The 6,000-nt window shown below is 50.4% G+C and overlaps 1 protein-coding gene across 4 annotated transcripts in view; it reads right to left on the reverse strand.

Moving 5' to 3' along the window:
* Dapk2 (death associated protein kinase 2) overlaps window positions 1-5,791 on the reverse strand; it is a 113,024-nt gene extending 107,233 nt beyond the window's left edge. For all 4 annotated transcript variants that reach the window (XM_074066175.1, XM_074066174.1, XM_074066172.1 and 1 more), the window contains exon 1: window positions 5,666-5,791. The gene's annotated coding sequence lies outside the window, so the exon portion shown is untranslated. The remainder of the gene's footprint in view (window positions 1-5,665) is intronic.
* Between the last annotated feature and the right edge of the window lie 209 nt (window positions 5,792-6,000).

Raw genomic sequence — 6,000 nt, forward strand, 5'->3', positions numbered from 1 at the left:
ATTCAAACTCCAGTACTGGGAAAAAACAAAAAATTCAGATCTACTGAGAAAAGAGGCAGCTGTGATGCAATAATGAAAGTACTTGTTTTTGAGTCAAAGTCCCAGGTTCAAGTCCCATTTTAGCTGCCAACAGACAGCTTCCAGGCAGACACTGGTAGCTAGATCTGTAATTCTAGCTACTTGGGAGGCTGAGAGCAGGAGGATCACAGTTCAAGGTCAGCCTGGGCAAATAGTTCAAGAGACCCCCCCATCTCCAAAATAACTATGGCAAAATGGGCTAGAGGTATGGCTCAAGCAGTAGAGTGCCTGCTTTACAAGTGTGAAGCCCTGAATTCAAACCCCAATCCCACCAAAAACAGAGGGGCAGTTTCTTCATCTGTGAAAAGGGGTAATACCATAAAAATCAACCTCTAGTCATGAAATTGTTTTGTAAATGATTAAATGCTATGGAAAGGCAAGGGATTATCATGATCTCAGCTCCTTCAGGGGTGTGCCATCCAATGGCGAGTCTGAACGGATTGGTAAATGCTCTCACTCATCACCCTGAGGGGAATATGGGTGGAGGTGGTGTGACAAATTACAACAGGCACCAAGAGTGAGGAGTCTGAGGTGCTGGTTCCAGCTTTGCCTACAACTAGCTCTGTGACTTCACCACTTGTCAGAGGAGCCTCAGTTTCCTCATCTATAAAACAGAGCTAACTCTACCTGCCCAGGGTACCTCATGAGAACCACAGAACAACTCTGAGTCACAGGGAGCCCTCATCACTCCACCAGAAGAGACTGTTTGCATCTTCCCCTAGGATCAAGGAACTCACCCATTCCTGAGACAGTCACTTCCACCCTAGACAGCACCTCGAGGGCAGGACCCAGGGCACAGGTCTGCCAGTCACAAAGATAATCTGTCTGTGGATGTGTCTTTCAAGGGTCATTAGTTAGCAAAGACCTCTACTGCTGCCCATTTGGCTAGCATGAGCAGATTTATTTCTGCCTGCTAATTAGATGCCAACCACACCCAGGCTCCACAAACCCAAAAAAAAAAAAAAAAAAACGTTTTTCACCAAGCTGGGTGGAAGCACCATTACAGAGGGTGCATCTCACCAAGATTAAGGCTGGAGCTGTTCTAACAACTGGGGCATGTATACATTTCTTTCTTCCACTTGTGTGCCTCCAATAAACCAGAGTTCCACTATCTGGATGTCACCTCCTCCCACCCTTCTGCAGAGGCACATACATCCCTGAAGACCCCAGGGCAGAGCTGGCCTGGCTGTCAGGTCTCCATGCCTGTCAGCATCCATAGTCCATCATACATCTTCCTCTCTGCTTGGTTTGTGCTCTGTGCAGCCAGAGCCTGGGCATACGTGGAATATTAAAACAGCAAGCCCAGCAGCCCAGCTCTGGACTGCCTTGGGTGTGTATTAGCATGTGGGCACTCTCTCTGGGCCTCTGTCTCCTCATCAGTAAACAGGGGTGCCACTATCCCTATCACCCACTGCACACATCCATGTGGAAATCCATTGTGATAAGGTATAGACTGCTGTACCAAGGAAGAGGGTAATCACTACTGTTATTTGGCTCACCCCAGACCACTTTTTGTGTATCTGCTTCCTACAGTCATGGAGACAATTCCTGTCCTTTCTGAGGAAAAGATTTTGGGGTTCCCCTAGCAAGTATGGCTTGACCAGAATCAGAAACTGTCCCCACTCTCACTCCTGCTGCCTAGGCAAATGTCTTGAGACTGGCATTGCCTTCCAAATTTACTGCATGCATCAGGTATTGGGGTTGAGGTTACTAATTTCACACAGCTAGATGTAAGCAGAAAACTCCAAAAAACTTTTTTGTTATTGTTCTTGTTGGCAGAAACCCTGGGTGGTCCCAAGGAACAGCTAAGAGCTCTCACTGGTGAGGGGCAGCTCCTTCTGCCATTGGGGGCTGAGTTAGATTCAAAATGAAATGTGTCCACTCCTGGGTGACCAGGGAGCACAGTAGGGTTGCCCCGAAAGGGCAACTAGGCCACCATTTGGCCTCAACTCACTTGGACAGCCTTAGCTCCCTCCCCCACATTTTCTATAGTCCAGCCAAAAAAGACCTTTTCCATTCACCCAAAACTTTTACCCCTGCCATGCCTGGGCCCTAGCAGGGCTCTTTCTATAGGAAGTCCATCTGGAGAGCACTCCTGGGCAAAACTGCTCCCTTCTTGCAAGGCCCAGCTCAATGCTACAGTCTCCGTAGGACTCTGTGACCCTCTGTCTCCACAATTGAAAATTCTCCTCTCTTTAAATTCTGGAAGAGTAGTCACTCTTCAAACATTTTTAGGGTTAGAATTTTTCACATTCTGACTCATATCAAAATCTATTTCTATCTCAGACAGGGAAAGGACAGAGTCCACAGTCACACAGGCCTTCCACTATGAGCACATTGTCCTTAGCTGAGCACAGGATAACTTTTCTAAGTTTCAAATTCCATCCATGGAAAATGGACCTAGACAATGCCTGCTGTTGGTGAATATATGGAGCAACTAGAACTCTCAAACATGCAAGGGGCCTGCACACTAGACAACCACTCTCAAAATGGCTGAGCAGTTTCTGTGGACATTGTGTGCAGGTGTTTTGCAGAACGGTCCATATAGAATGTTCACAGCAGCACGATTAGCAATAACTAAAAGTTAGAACCAACCAAATGATCATCAGGGTAAGAACGGACAGATAAATTACGTCCACACAGTGGAACCATTATTCAACAATGAGAATCAACAAACTACTGCTACCTGTGATGACATGGATGAATCTCACAAACATGAAGCTGAATCAAAGAAACCAAATGCAGAAGACTATCTACTGTGTGATCCACCAGGGAGTAGGAGTAGGGATGGTGCACACCTATAATCCCAGCTATTCGGGAGACAGAGACAGAAGGATCACAAATTTGAGGCCAGCCTAAACAAAGTTAGAAAGACCCTGCCTCAAAAGCAAAATGCAAAAACAAAAAGGTTAGGGGCATGGCTCAAGTGGTTGAGCATTTGCCTAGCAAGCAGGAGCCCTAAAGTTCAATTTCCAGTACCAAAAAAAAAAAAAAAAAAAAAGACTATATACTATGTGACTTCAATTAGACAAAACTAACCTGTGGTAATCTACAGTGACAGAGCAAGGGAATACAGAAAGCTTCCGGGGGCTGGCAATGTTATTTCTTAATCTGGGTGGTGCTAACATGGGTATATGGGATGTATGATTATTTTGTATCAGAATTTTGTAATCAATATTTTAATTAAGAATTAGACTAATATCTACTTTACGGGACAAGTGAAAGAGCTTCATGTGAAATGTTTTAAATGATCCCTAGACAATCTTCCCTCCTGCCTATTGTCTTGAGGGCAAGGGGTGTGACATTCTCACCTCTGACCCCTTGTATAGACAGAATGTAGCAGGCACTCTATAAAAGTTGCTTGACTTGCCATTAGTGTCCCAGCCTCCTTTCACCTCATCAGGTGAAACAACTAGTAACAGCATAAAGCCGTTCCCCACCACCTCCCCAAGATCAATTTGCATTCCACCATTTTCAAAACTTAAAAGTCAAGTAGAAAAACTCTAGTGAAATTATAGTCACCAACTAGGACCCAGAGAAGGACCCAGTGACAGAAGTACCTTCCTGGATCTAAAAGTGAAACCACACAGCAGAAGGAAGGACATGGCTACAACTTTTGGCCAAAGGTGCACGCCATCAGGTCCAGAGATTTCAAGGATGAGACCCATCTTAATGCCCATATTTCTCCTAATGTAGACCTTCGAATTCATATTCCTGCTCACACCAAGCAATACAGAAGGGAGGCCTAGAACCTCCCAGAAAGGGAACTCCCAGACACCTATTTAGGAACTTTTAGACTTTGCTTCAGGAACTAATAGGATGAGGAAGTGTGGTCAGAGTAGTTCCAGGCTATCCATGCTTTATGCAGGGGTTCTGGGTACAAACTCACTATGAAACAAAAATTTGAAACCACTGCTGTCTGGTCTAACCCACTTGTTTGACAAAAGGAGGAAACTGAGGTCCAGACAAGGGAAGGGACTTGCCCACAGTCACACAGCTAGCCCATAGAGCTTCTGTTGATAGCCACCCAACCCCTCTAGAGGTGGCTGAGGGCTGGAAAGTCAGCAGCCTCCTGAGGGACAACCTGAATGTAGGCAGGTGTTCAGGCCTGCAACATCACCCATATTCACTAAGCCTCTCCCCCACCGGGCCACAGCTCACTCTGCAAAGTGAACTCTTTGCGCTCCTTACCCTACCTCACCCAGTACAAGGGAGAGAAATGGGATCATGGTGGGGGCAGGCAGTAGATTCAGCCAAACACACATACACACACACACACACACACACACACACACACACACACACGAGGAATCATCACACTCAGGCTATGGGGAGGCTGCCAACAGAAGGAAAGGATGCTGGCATTACAGAACACCTGTGGACAATCCTCGCTGAGGAAGCTGGGGCTCAGAGAGGGTCAGTCACCTGCATGAGCTGACATAAGAAAAACTCCATCTCTCTGGTAAAGGTCCAGCTCCTCTGGGCAGCACACTTGTTCACCCCCACATCTAACAAACTGGGAGGCCTTAGGGAGGTGGTCAGGGTCAGCTCAAGTCTCATTCTTGCCAACAGGAAACATGCCTGGACAGCAGAAGTCCACCATATCCATGCACCTCTGCCCCCTAACCAAGCTTCCCAGGAAGCCACTGGATTATCAGCGGGGTCATTTTAGATGCTAAAAACACCCCAGGAGATGGGTGTATGGTGGGGGGCAGGAGACAGGGTTCTGAACTTAACTATGAAGCAGCCAAGATGCTGCTTCCTTTAGTTAATAGAATGCCCCTCAGAACAGCATAGAGGTGATTGGGGGAGTCACAAACCAGAGGAGCAGTGCCCAACTACCATCCCCTGCATTCTACAGTAGGGGGGGGTGTCCCTCCACCTGCCTGAGGCAGCCAGCTATGGTACCTCTTCTTTAGTGTGCATCCCTAACTTAACCACTACCTGCATGGCCTTAAGGAAGCTCATCTCTCTGGGCCTTGTTCTCTCCACTCCTTTCCACCTTACAGAGTTGGCGTAAGGGTTAGCCAGACCTATGCATGCCACAAGACAGCCACAATGCCAGGCCTGGAGACAGGGTCAACTACTGGCAGCGCCCTTCCAAGCCCTTCAAACCGCCCCCCACCACCACCACCACCAAACGCACACAGCAGACCAGCAGGTTGCCTCCAGCCCATCCTGGCTCGGTCCCTGAAGTAGGGACCTATGTGGCTCAATGGGCCACATAGGAGGCTCACTAGGCACTAGCGCCCTCCTCGCATCATCTCCCGGGGCCCAGATACAGGAGGTGAGAGAGGTGACAGCCGCTGAGACTTGGCCTCTCTCCTCAGTGGAGTGGCTCCAGGCAAGTTTGCCTCTTCGAGGGTGCCTCGCTAGGTGCCAGGCCTCTACTCGCTTCCCCACCCGGTCTCCGGGGTCACCGTGGCACCCTGGGGTAGCAGCGTGCAGACATGTTCGGGTGCGGGCCCCGATCTCCGAGAGAGCGCTGGGCTGTGGTCAGCAGCCCCAGTCCCTGCGCTGCTGCCGTCGGGCCGCGCGCCCTGTCCCGCCCGCCCGCCTATCGACCCCATAGCCCCGCGCTACTCACGTCGGGAGGCGGCGCGGCTGGCTCCACGGACACCGGGCGCAGCGGGGCGCGCGGAGGGGCGCGCGACACTCGCTAGGCTCTGCTCCCTGCGCCCGCGTCCGCCCGCACTGCCGCCGGGTTGCCGAGGGGGCGGAGCGGTCGGCCCGGTCCCAGGCGCCGGCTGGAGGCGCGTCCGGCTGCTCGGCCGGGACTCAGGGCGCCCCCTGCTGGGAGCCCTGCGGGGTCGCCCGGGGGCGAGGGCCCAGAGCCACGTGCCTGGACACCACCGGCACTTCCAGGCCTCCAAGAGCTCCCGAGAGGGGCAAGGGTGGTAGTGTCAGGCCTTCTGGCGCCGC

The sequence above is a fragment of the Castor canadensis genome, chromosome 2, assembly GCF_047511655.1.
Source record: "Castor canadensis chromosome 2, mCasCan1.hap1v2, whole genome shotgun sequence".
NCBI classification, from domain to species: domain Eukaryota; kingdom Metazoa; phylum Chordata; class Mammalia; order Rodentia; family Castoridae; genus Castor; species Castor canadensis.